The sequence below is a fragment of the Vicugna pacos genome, unplaced genomic scaffold, assembly GCF_048564905.1.
Source record: "Vicugna pacos unplaced genomic scaffold, VicPac4 SAC-SAT, whole genome shotgun sequence".
In the NCBI taxonomy this organism is placed as follows: domain Eukaryota; kingdom Metazoa; phylum Chordata; class Mammalia; order Artiodactyla; family Camelidae; genus Vicugna; species Vicugna pacos.
The window spans coordinates 48,746,970-48,759,477 of NW_027328721.1; positions in this window are offsets into that span (position 1 = coordinate 48,746,970).

Sequence of the window (12,508 nt, forward strand, 5' to 3'; positions counted from 1 at the left end):
CTTTGGGGAGGCAGCCTCTGTCACTGGGATATCCTGCCAACCCCCTTAGCATTCCCTGGCACAGAGACATTAGGAAAACCCTCAGGGGAGATGAGCTTAGGCTTTCCGTTAGAACCCACGCGCTGTCGACCGTTGGTGTAACCTTCCCACGCTCAGCATTCCGGAACCATTGTCAGTGCGTGGGGGAGCTCGAGAGACAACTCCACGCAGCTCTCTTCAGTCACAGGTGTTCCCTGTTCGGGGAAGTCCTAGAAATACCTTCCCTGACCTTGGGGAGGCAGCCTCTGTCTTGGGATATCCTGCAAAACACCCTAGCATTCCCTGGCACCAAGACATTAGGAAAACCCTCAGGGGAGACGAGCTTAGGCTTTCCGTTAGATCCCACGCGCTGCCGACCGTTGGTGGAACCTCCCCACGCTCAGGATTCCGTAAACATTGTCAGTGCGTGGGAGAGCTAGAGAGACAACTCGACGCAGCTCTCTTCAGTCTCAGGTGTTCCCTGTTCGGGGAAGTCCGAGAAATAACTTCCCTGAACTTGGGGAGGCAGCCTCTATCACTGGGATATCCTGCAAACCCCCCTACCATTCCCTGGCACAGAGACATTAGGAAAACCCTCAGGGGAGACGAGCTTAGGCTTTCCGTTAGAACCCACGCGCTACCGACGGTTGGTGGAACCTCCCCACCCTCAGGATCCCAGAACCATTGTCACTGCGTGGGGTATCTCGAGAGAGAACTCCACGCAGCTCTCTTTAGTCACAGGTGTTCCCTGTTTGGTGAAGTCCGAGAAATAACTTCCCTGACCTTGGGGAGGCAGCCTCTGTCACTGGGATATCCTGCAAACCCCCCTAGCATTCCCTGGCACAGAGATATTAGGAAAACCCTCAGGGGAGACGAGCTTAGGCTTTCCGTAGGAACCCACGCGCTGCCGACCGTTGGTGGAACCTCCCCACGCTCAAGATTCCAGAACCATTGTCAGTGCGTGGGGGATCTCGGGAGACATTTCCACGCAGCTCTCTTCAGTCACAGGTGTTCCCTGCTCGGGGAAGTCCGAGAAATAACTTCCCTGACCTTGGATAGGCAGCCTCTGGCACTGGGATATCCTGCAAATCCCCCTTGCATTCCCTAGCACAGAGACATTAGGAAAACCCTCAGGGGAGAAGAGCTTAGGCTGTCCGTTATAACCCACGCGCTGCCGACCGTTGGTGGAACCTCCCCACGCTCAGGATTCCAGAAACATTGTCAGTGCGTGGGGGAGCTCGAGAGACAACTCCATGCAGCTCTCTTCAGTGACAGGTGTTCCCTGTTCGGGGAAGTCCGAGAAATAACTTCCCTGACCTTGGGGAGGCAGCCTCTGTCACTGGGATATCCTGCCAACACCCCTAGCATTCCCTGGCACAGAGATATTAGGAAAACCCTCAGGGGAGACGAGCTTAGGCATTCCGTTAGAACCCACGCGCTGCCGACCGTTGGTGGAAACTCCCCAAGCTCAGGATTCCGGAACCATTGTCAGTGCGTGGGGGAGCTCGAGAGACAACTCCACGCAGCTCTCTTCAGTCACAGGTGTTCCCTGTTCGGGGAAGTCCGAGAAATACCTTCCCTGACCTTGGGGAGGCAGCCTCTGTCACTGGGATATCCTGCCAACCACCCTAGCATTCCCTGGCACAGAGATATTAGGAAAACGCTCAGGGGAGACGAGCTTAGGCTTTTCGTTAGAACCCACGCGCTGCCGACTGTTGGTGGAACCTCCCCACACTCAGGATTCCGGAACCAATGTCAGTGCTTGGGGGAGTTCGAGAGACAACTCCACGCAGCTCACTTCAGTCACAGGTGTTCCCTGTTCTGGGAAGTCCGAGATATACCTTCCCTGACCTTGGTGAGGCAGCCTCTGTCACTGGGATATCCTGCAAACACCCCTAGCATTCCCTGGCACAGAGAAATTAGGAAAACCCTCAGGGGAGACGAGTTTAAGCATTCCGTTAGAACCCACGCGCTGCCGAACGTTGTTGGAACCTCCCCACGCTCAGGATTCCGGATCCATTGTCAGTGCGTGGGGGAGCTCGAGAGACAACTCCACGCAGCTCTCTTCAGTCACAGGTGTTCCCTGTTCGGGGAAGTCCTAAAAATAACTTCCCTGACCTTGGGGAGGCAGCCTCTGTCATGGGATATCCTGCAAAACACCCTAGCATTCCCTGACACCAAGACATTAGGAAAACCCTCAGGGGAGACGAGCTTAGGCTTTCCGTTAGATCCCACGCGCTGCCGACATTTGGTGGAACCTCCCCACGCTCAGGATTCCGTAAACATTTTCAGTGCGTGGGAGAGCTATGGAGACAACTCGACGCAGCTCTCTTCAGTCTCAGGTGTTCCCTGTTCGGGGAAGTCCGAGAAATAACTTCCATGAACTTGGGGAGGCAGCCTCTATCACTGGGATATCCTGCAAACACCCCTACCATTCCCTGGCACAGAGACATTAGGAAAACCCTCAGGGGAGACGAGCTAAGGCTTTCCGTAGGAACCCACGCGCTGCCGACCGTTGGTGGAACCTCGCCACGATCAGGATTCCGGAACCATTCTCAGTGCGTGGGGAAGCTCGAGAGACAACTCCACGCAGCTCTCTTCAGTCACAGGTGTTCCCTGTTCGGGGAAGTCCGAGAAATGCCTTCCCTTACCTTGGGGAGGCAGCCTCTGTCACTGGGAAGTCCTGCAAATCCCCCTAGAATTCCCTGGCACAGAGACATTAGGAAAACACTCAGGGGAGACGAGCTTAGGGATTCCGTTAGAACCCACGCGCTGCCGACCGTTGGTGGAACCTCCCCACGCTCAGGATTCCGGAACCATTGTCAGTGCGTGGGGGAGCTCGAGAGACAACTCCACGAAGCTCTCTTCAGTCACAGGTGTTCCCTGTTCGGGGAAGTCCGAGAAATAATTTCCTTGAGTTTGGGGAGGCACCCTCTGTCACTGGGATATCCTGAAATCCCCCCTAGCATTCCCTGGCACAGAGATATTAGGAAAACCCTCAGAGGAGACGAGCTAAGGCTTTCCGTTAGAACCCACTCGCTGCCGACCGTTGGTGGAACCTCCCCACGCTCAGTATTCCGGAAACATTGTCAGTGCTTGGGGGAGCTCGAGAGACAACTCCACGCATCTCTATTCAATCACAGTTGTTCCCTGTTCGGGGAAGCCGAGAAATACCTTCCCTGACCTTGGGGAGTCAGCCTCTGTCACTGGGATATCCTGCAAACCCCCCTAGATTTCCCTGGCACAGAGACATTAGGAAAACACTCAGGGGAGACGAGCTTAGGCTTTCCGTTAGAACCCACGCGCTGCCGACCATTGGTGGAACCTCCCCACGCTCAGGATTTCGGAAACATTGTCAGAGCGTGGGGGAGCTCGAGAGACAACTCCACGCAGCTCTCTACAGTCACAGGTGTTCCCTGTTCGGGGAAGTCCGAGAAATAAATTCCCTGACCTTGGGGAGGCAGCCTATGTCAGTGGGATAACCTGCAAACACCCCTAGCATTCCCTGGCACAGAGACATTTGGAAAATCCTTAGGGGAGACGAGCTTAGGGTCTCCGTTAGAACCCACGCGCTGCCGACCGTTGGTGGAACCTCCCCCCGCTCAGGATTCCGGAACCATTGTCAGTGCGTGGGGGAGCTCGAGAGACAACTCCACGCAGCTCTCTACAGTCACAGGTGTTCCCTGTTTGGGTAAGTCCGAGAAATAACTTCCCTGAAATTGGGGAGGCAGCCTCTGTCACTGGGATAACCTGAAAACCACCCTAGCATTCCCTGGCACAGAGACATTAGGAAAACCCTAAGGGGAGACGAGCTTAGGCTTTCCGTTATAACACACGTGCTGCCGACCGTTGGTGGAACCTCCCCACGCTCAGGATTCCGGAACCATTGTCAGTGCGTGGGGGAGCTCGAGAGACAACTCCACGCAGCTCTCTACAGTCACAGGTGTTCCCTGTTCGGGGAATTACGAGAAATAACTTTCCTGAACTTGGGGAGGCAGCCTCTGTCACTGGGATATCCTGCAAAACCCCCTATCATTCCCTGGCACAGAGACATTAGGAAAAACCTCAGGGGAGACGAAATTAGGCATTCCGTTAGAACCCACGCTTTGCCGAACGTTGGTGGAACCTCCCCACGCTCAGGATTCCAGAACCATTGTCAGTGCGTGGGGGAGCTCGAGAGACAACTCCCCGCAGCTCTCTTCAGTCACAGGTGTTCCCTGTTCGGGGAAGTCCGAGAAATACCTTCCCTTACATTGGGGAGGCAGCCTCTGTCATTGGGATGTCCTGCAAACCCCCCTAGCTTTCCCTGGCACAGAGACATTAGGAAAACCCTGAGGGGAGACAAGCTTAGGCTTTCCGTTAGAACCCATGCGCTGCCGACGGTTGGTGTAATCTCCCCACGCTCAGGATTCCGGAACAATTGTCAGTACGTGGGGGAGCTCGAGAGACAACTCCACGCAGCTCTCTTCAGTCACAGGTGTTCCCTGTTCGGGGAAGTCCGAGAAATAACTTCCCTGACCTTGGGGAGGCAGCCTCTGTCACTGGGATAACCTGCAAACCCCCCTAGCATTCCCTGGCACAGAGATATTAGGAAAAACCTCAGGGGAGACGAGCTTAGGCTTTCCGTAAGAACCCACTCGCTACCGACCGTTGGTGGAACCTCCCCACGCTGAGGATTCCGGAACCATTGTCAGTTCTTGGGGGAGCTCGAGAGACAAATCCACGCAGCTCTCTTCAGTCACAGGTGTTCCCAGTTCGGGGAAGTCCGAGAAATACCTTCCCTGACCTTGGGGAGGCAGCCCCTGACACTGGGATATGCTGCCGCCCACCTAGCATTCCCTGGCAGAGAGATAATAGGAAAAACCTCAGGGGAGACGAATTTAGGCATTCCGATAGAACCCACGCGCTGCCGAACGTTGGAGGAACCTCCCCACGCTCAGTATTCCGGAACCATAGTCAGTGCGTGGGGGAGCTCGAGAGACAACTCCATGCAGCTCTCTTCAGTCACAGGTGTTCCCTGTTCGGGGAAGTCCGAGAAATACCTTCCCTGACCTTGGGGAGGCAGCCTCTGTCACTGGGATATCCTGCAATCCCCCCTAGCATTCCCTGGCACAGAGAGATTAGGAAAAACCTCAGGGAAGACGAGCTTAGGCTTTCCGTAGGAACCCACGCGCTGCCGACCGTTGGTGGAACCTCCCCACGCTCAGGATTCCGGAACCATTCTCAGTGCGTGGGGGAGCTCGAGAGACAACTCCACGCAGCTCTCTTCAGTCACAGGTGTTCCCTGTTCGGGGAAGTCCGAGAAATGCCTTCCCTGACCTTGGGGAGGCAGCCTCTGTCACTGGGATGTCCTGCAAATCCCCCTAGAATTCCCTGGCACAGAGACAGTAGGAAAACCCTCAGGGGAGACGAGCTTAGGGATTCCGTTAGAACCCACGCGCTGCCGAACGTTGGAGGAACCTCCCCACGCTCAGGATTCTGGAACCATTGTCAGTGCGTAGGGGAGCTCGAGAGACAACTCCACGCATCTCTCTTCAGTCACAGGTGTTCCCTGTTCGGGGAAGTACGAGAAATACCTTCCCTGACCTTGGGGAGGCAGCCTCTGTCACTGGGATATCCTGCAAACACCCCTAGCATTCCCTGGCACAGAGACATTAGGAAAACACTCAGGGGAGACGAGCTTAGGCATTCCGTTAGAACCCACGCGCTGCCGACCGTTGGTGGATCCTCCCCACTCTCAGAATTCCGGAACCATTGTCAGTGCGTGGGGTAGCTCGAGAGACAACTCCACGCAGCTCTCTTCAGTTACAGGTGTTCCCTGTTCGGGGAAGTACGAGAAATAACTTCCCTGACCTTGGGGATGTATCCTCTGTCACTGGGATATCCTGCAAACCCCCCTAGCATTCCCTGACAAATAGACACTAGGAAAATATTCATGGAAGCGAGCTTAGGCATTCCGTTAGAACCCACGCGCTGCCGACCGTTGGTGGAACCTCCCCACGCTCAGGATTCCGGAACCATTGTCAGTGCGTGGGGGAGCTCGAGAGACAACTCCACGAAGCTCTCTTCAGTCAGAGGTGTTCCCTGTACGGGGAAGTGCGAGAAATATCTTCCCTGAACTTGGGGAGTCAGCCTCTGTCACTGGGATATCCTGCCAACCCCACTAGCATTCCCTGGCACAGAGATATTAGGAAAACACTCAGGGGAGACGAGCTTAGGCTTTTCGTTAGAACCCACGCGCTGCCGACTGTTGGTGGAACCTCCACACGCTCAGGATTCCGGAACCATTGTCAGTGCGTGGGGGAGCTCGAGAGACAACTCCACGCAGCTCTCTTCAGTCACAGGTGTTCCCTGTTCGGGGAAGTCCGAGAAATAACTTCCCTGAACTTGGGGATGCAGCCTCTGTCACTGGGATATCTTGCAAACCCCCCTAGCATTTCCTGACAAATAGACACTAGGAAAATATTCAGGGAAGCGAGCTTAGGCATTCCGTTAGAACCCACGCGCTGCCGACCGTTGGTGGAACCTCCCCACGCTCAGGATTCCGGAACCATTGTCAGTGCGTGGGGGAGCTCGAGAGACAACTCCACGAAGCTCTCTTCAGGCAGAGGTGTTCCCTGTAAGGGGAAGTGCGAGAAATACCTTCCCTGACCTTGGGGAGTCAGCCTCTATCACTGGGATATCCTGCCAACGCCACTAGCATTCCCTGGCACAGAGATATTAGGAAAACCCTCAGGGGAGACGAGCTTAGTCTTTCCGTTAGAACCCACGCACTGCCGACCGTTGGTGGATACTCCCCACGCTCAGGATTCCAGAAACATTGTCAGTGCGTGGGGGAGCTCGAGAGACAACTCCACGCAGCTCTCTTCAGTCACAGGTGTTCCCTGTTCGGGGAAGTCCGAGAAATAATTTCCCTGAACTTGGGGAGGCAGCCTCTGTCACTGGGATATCCTGCCAACCCCCCTAGCATTCCCTGGCACAGAGATATTAGGAAAACGCTCAGGGGAGACGAGCTTAGGCTTTCCGTTAGAACCCACGCGCTGCCGACTGTTGGTGGAACCTCCCCACGCTCAGGATTCCGGAACCAATGTCAGTGCGTGGGGGAGCTCGAGAGAAAACTCCACGCAGCTCTCTTCAGTCACAGGTGTTCCCTGTTCGGGGAAGTCAAAGATATAACTTCCCTGACTTTGGGGAGGCAGCCTCTGCCACTGGGATATCCTGCAAACACCCCTAGCATTCCCTGGCACAGAGACATTAGGAAAACCCTCAGGGGAGACGAGCTAAGCATTCCGTTAGAACCCACGCGCTGCCGAACTTTGGTGGAACCTCCCCACGCTCAGGATTCCGGATCCATTGTCAGTGCGTGGGGGAGCTCGAGAGACAAATCCACGCAGCTCTCTTCAGTCACAGGTGTTCCCTGTTCGGGGAAGTCCGAGAAATACCTTCCCTGACCTTGGGGAGGCAGCCTCTGTCACTGGGATATACTGCCAACCCCCCTAGCATTCCCTGGCACAGAGAAATTAGGAAAACCCTCAGGGGAGACGAGCTTAGGCTTTCCGTTATAACCCACGCGCTGTCGACCGTTGGTGTAACCTCCCCACGCTCAGGATTCCGGAACAATTGTCAGTGCGTGGGGGAGCTCGAGAGACTACTCCACGCAGCTCTCTTCAGTCACAGGTGTTCCCTGTTCGGGGAAGTCCGAGAAATAACTTCCCTGACCTTGGGGAGGCAGCCTCTGTCACTGGGATATCCTGCAAACCCCCCTAGCATTCCCTGACAAAGAGACACTAGGAAAATATTCAGGGAAGCGAGGTTAGGCATTCCGTTAGAACCCACGCGCTGCCGACCGTTGGTGGAACCTCCCCACGCTCAGGATTCCGGAACAATTGTCAGTGCGTGGGGGTGCTCGAGAGACAACTCCACGAAGCTCTCTTCAGTCAGAGGTGTTCCCTGTACGGTGAAGTGCGAGAAATACCTTCCCAGACCTTGGGGAGTCAGCCTCTGTCACTGGGATATCCTGTAAACCCCCCTAGCATTCCCTGGCACAGAGACATTAGGAAAACACTCAGGGGAGGCGAGCTTAGGCTTTCCGTTAGAACCCACGAGCTGACGAATCTTGGTGGAACCTCCCCACGCTCAGGATTCCGGAACCATTTTCAGTGCGTGGGGGAGCTCGAGAGACAACTCCACCCAGCTCTCTTCAGTCACAGGTGTTCCCTGTTCGCGGAAGTCCGAGAAATACCTTCCCTGACCTTGGGGAGGCAGCCTCTGTCACTGGGATATCCTGAAATCCCCCCTAGCATACCCTGGCACAGAGATATTAGGAAAAACCTCAGGGGAGACGAACTAAGGCTTTCGTTAGAAACCACTCGCTGCCGACCGTTGGTGGAACCTCCCACGCTCAGTATTCCGGAACCATTGTCAGTGCTTGGGGGAGCTCGAGAGACAACTCCACGCAGCTCTCTTCAGTCACAGGTGTTCCCTGTTCGGGGAAGCCGAGAAATACCTTCCCTGACCTTGGGGAGTCAGCCTCTGTCACTGGGATATCCTGCAAACCCCCCTAGTTTTCCCTGGCACAGAGACATTAGGAAAACACTCAGGGGAGACGAACTTAGGCATTCCGTTAGAACCCACGCGCTGCCGACCATTGGTGGAACCTCCCCACGCTCAGGATTTCGGAAACATTGTCAGTGCGTGGGGGAGCTCGAGAGACAACTCCACGCAGCTCTCTTCAGTCACAGGTGTTCCCTGTTCGGGGAAGTCCGAGAAATGCCTTCACTGACCTTGGGGAGGCAGTCTCTGTCACTGGGATGTCCTGCAAATCCCCCTAGAATTCTCTGGCACAGAGACATTAGTAAAAACCTCAGGGGAGACCAGCTTAGGGATTCCGTTAGAACCCACGCGCTGCCGACCGTTGGTGAAACCTCCCCACGCTCAGGATTCCGGAACCATTGTCAGTGCGTGGGGGAGCTCGAGAGACAACTCCACGCAGCTCTCTTCAGTCACAGGTGTTCCCTGTTCGCAGAAGTCTGAGAAATAGCTTCCCTGACCTTGGGGAGGCAGCCTCTGTCACTGGGATGTCCTGCAAATCCCCCTAGAATTCTCTGGCACAGAGACATTAGTAAAAACCTCAGGGGAGACCAGCTTAGGGATTCCGTTAGAACCCACGCGCTGCCGACCGTTGGTGAAACCTCCCCACGCTCAGGATTCCGGAACCATTGTCAGTGCGTGGGGGAGCTCGAGAGACAACTCCACGCAGCTCTCTTCAGTCACAGGTGTTCCCTGTTCGCAGAAGTCTGAGAAATAGCTTCCCTGACCTTGGGGAGGCAGCCTCTGTCACTGGGATACCCTGCAAACCCCCCTAGCATTCCCTGGGACAGAGACATTAGGAAAACCCTCAGGGGAGACGAGCTTAGGATTTCCGTTAGAACCTACGCGCTGCCGACCGTTGGTGGAACCTCCCCACGCTCAGGATTCCGGAACAATTGTAAGTGCGTGTGGTAGCTCGAGAGACAACTCCACGCAGCTCTCTTAAGTCTCAGGTGTTCCCTGTACGGGGAAGTACGAGAAATATCTTCCCTGAACTTGGGGAGGCAGCCTCTGTCACTGGGATATCCTGCAAACGCCCCTAGCATTCCCTGGCACAGAGACATTAGGAAAACCCTCAGGGGAGACGAGCTTAGGCATTCCGTTAGAACCCACACGCTGCCGACCGTTGGTGGAACCTCCCCACGCTTAGGATTCCGGAACCATTGTCAGTGCGTGGGGGAGCTCGAGAGACAACTCCACGCAGCTTTCTTTCGTCACAGGTGTTCCCAGTTCGGGGAAGTCCGAGGAATAAATTCCCTGACCTTGGGGAGGCAGCCTATGTCAGTGGGATAACCTGCAAACACCCCTAGCATTCCCTGGCACAGAGACATTTGGAAAATCCTTAGGGGAGACGAGCTTAGGGTCTCCGTTAGAACCCACGCGCTGCCGACCGTTGGTGGAACCTCCCCCCGCTCAGGATTCCGGAACCATTGTCAGTGCGTGGGGGAGCTCGAGAGACAACTCCACGCAGCTCTCTACAGTCACAGGTGTTCCCTGTTTGGGGAAGTCCGAGAAATAACTTCCCTGAAATTGGGGAGGCAGCCTCTGTCACTGGGATATCCTGCAAACCACCCTAGCATTCCCTGGCACAGAGACATTCGGAAAACCCTCAGGGGAGACGAGCTTAGGCTTTCCGTTATAACACACGTGCTGCCGACCGTTGGTGGAACCTCCCCACGCTCAGGATTCCGGAACCATTGTCAGTGCGTGGGGGAGCTCGAGAGACAACTCCACGCAGCTCTCTACAGTCACAGGTGTTCCCTGTTCGGGGAATTACGAGAAATACCTTCCCTGAACTTGGGGAGGCAGCCTCTGTCACTGGGATATCCTGCAAACCCTCCTAGCATTTCCTGTCACAGAGACATTAGGAAAACCCTCAGGGGAGACGAACTTAGGCATTCCGTTAGAACCCACGCGCTGCCGAACGTTGGTGGAACCTCCCCACGCTCAGGATTCCAGAACCATTGTCAGTGCGTGGGGGAGCTCGAGAGACAACTCCACGCAGCTCTCTTCAGTCACAGGTGTTCCCTCTTCGGGGAAGTCCGAGAAATAACTTCCCTGACCTTGGGGAGGCAGCCTCTGTCACTGGGATAACCTGCAAACCCCCCTAGCATTCCCTGGCACAGAGATATTAGGAAAAACCTCAGGGGAGACGAGCTTAGGCTTTCCGTAAGAACCCACTCGCTACCGACCGTTGGTGGAACCTCCCCACGCTGAGGATTCCGGAACCATTGTCAGTTCTTGGGGGAGCTCGAGAGACAAATCCACGCAGCTCTCTTCAGTCACAGGTGTTCCCTGTTTGGGGAAGTCCGAGAAATACCTTCCCTGTCCTTGGGGATGCAGCCCCTGACACTGGGATATCCTGCAAACCCACCTAGCATTCCCTGGCAGAGAGATATTAGGAAAACACTCAGGGGAGACGAATTTAGGCATTCCGATAGAACCCACGCGCTGCCGAACGTTGGAGAAACCTCCCCACGCTCAGTATTCCGGAACCATAGTCAGTGCGTGGGGGAGCTCGAGAGACAACTCCATGCAGCTCTCTTCAGTCACAGGTGTTCCCTGTTCGGGGAAGTCCGAGAAATAACTTCCCTGACCTTGGGTAGGCAGCCTCTGTCACTGGGATATCCTGCAATCCCCCCTAGCATTCCCTGGCACAGAGACATTAAGAAAACCCTCAGGGGAGACGAGCTTAGGCTTTCCGTAGGAACCCACGTGCTGCCGACCGTTGGTGGAACCTCCCCACTCTCAGGATTCCGGAACCATTCTCAGTGCGTGGGGGAGCTCGAGAGACAACTCCACGCAGCTCTCTTCAGTCACAGGTGTTCCCTGTTCGGGGAAGTCCGAGAAATGCCTTCCCTGACCTTGGGGAGACAGCCTCTGTCACTGGGATGTCCTGCAAATCCCCCTAGAATTCCCTGGCACAGAGACATTAGGAAAACCCTCAGGGGAGACGAGCTTAGGGATTCTGTTAGAACCCACGCGCTGCCGAGCTTTGGTGGAACCTCCCCACGCTCAGGATTCCGGAACCTTTGTCAGTGCGTGGGGGAGCTCGAGAGACAACTCCACGAAGCTCTCTTCAGTCACAGGTGTTCCCTGTACGGGGAAGTCCGAGAAATAATTTCCTTGAGCTTGGGGAGGCACCCTCTGTCACTGGAAAATCCTGAAATCCCCCCTAGCATTCCTTGGCACAGAGAAATTAGGAAAACCCTCAGGGGAGACGAGCTAAGGCTTTCCGTTAGAACCCACTCGCTGCCGACCGTTGGTGGAACCTCCCCACGCTCAGTATTCCGGAACCATTTTCAGTGCTTGGGGGAGCTCGAGAGACAACTCCAAGCAGCTCTCTTCAGTCACATTTGTTCCCTGTTCGGGGAAGCCGAGAAATACCTTCCCTGACCTTGGGGAGTCAGCCTCTGTCACTGGGATATCCTGCAAACCCCCCTAGCTTTCCCTGGCACAGAGACATTAGGAAAACCCTCAGGGGAGACGAACTTAAGCATTCCGTTAGAACCCACGCGCTGCCGACCATTGGTGGAACCTCCCCACGCTCAGGATTTCGGAAACAATGTCAGTGCGTGGGGGAGCTCGAGAGACAACTCCACGCAGCTCTCTTCAGTCACAGGTGTTCCCTGTTCGGGGAAGTCCGAGAAATAACTTCCCTGACCTTGGGGAGGCAGCCTCTGTCACTGGGATATCCTGCAAATCCCCCTAGAATTCCCTGGCACAGAGACATTAGGAATAACCTCAGGGGAGACGAGCTTAGGCATTCCGTTAGAACCCACGCGCTGCCGACCGTTGTTGGAACCTCCCCACGCTCAGGATTCCAGAACCATTGTCAGTGCGTGGGGGAGATCGGGAGACATTTCCACGCAGCTCTCTTCAGTCACAGGTGTTCCCTGCT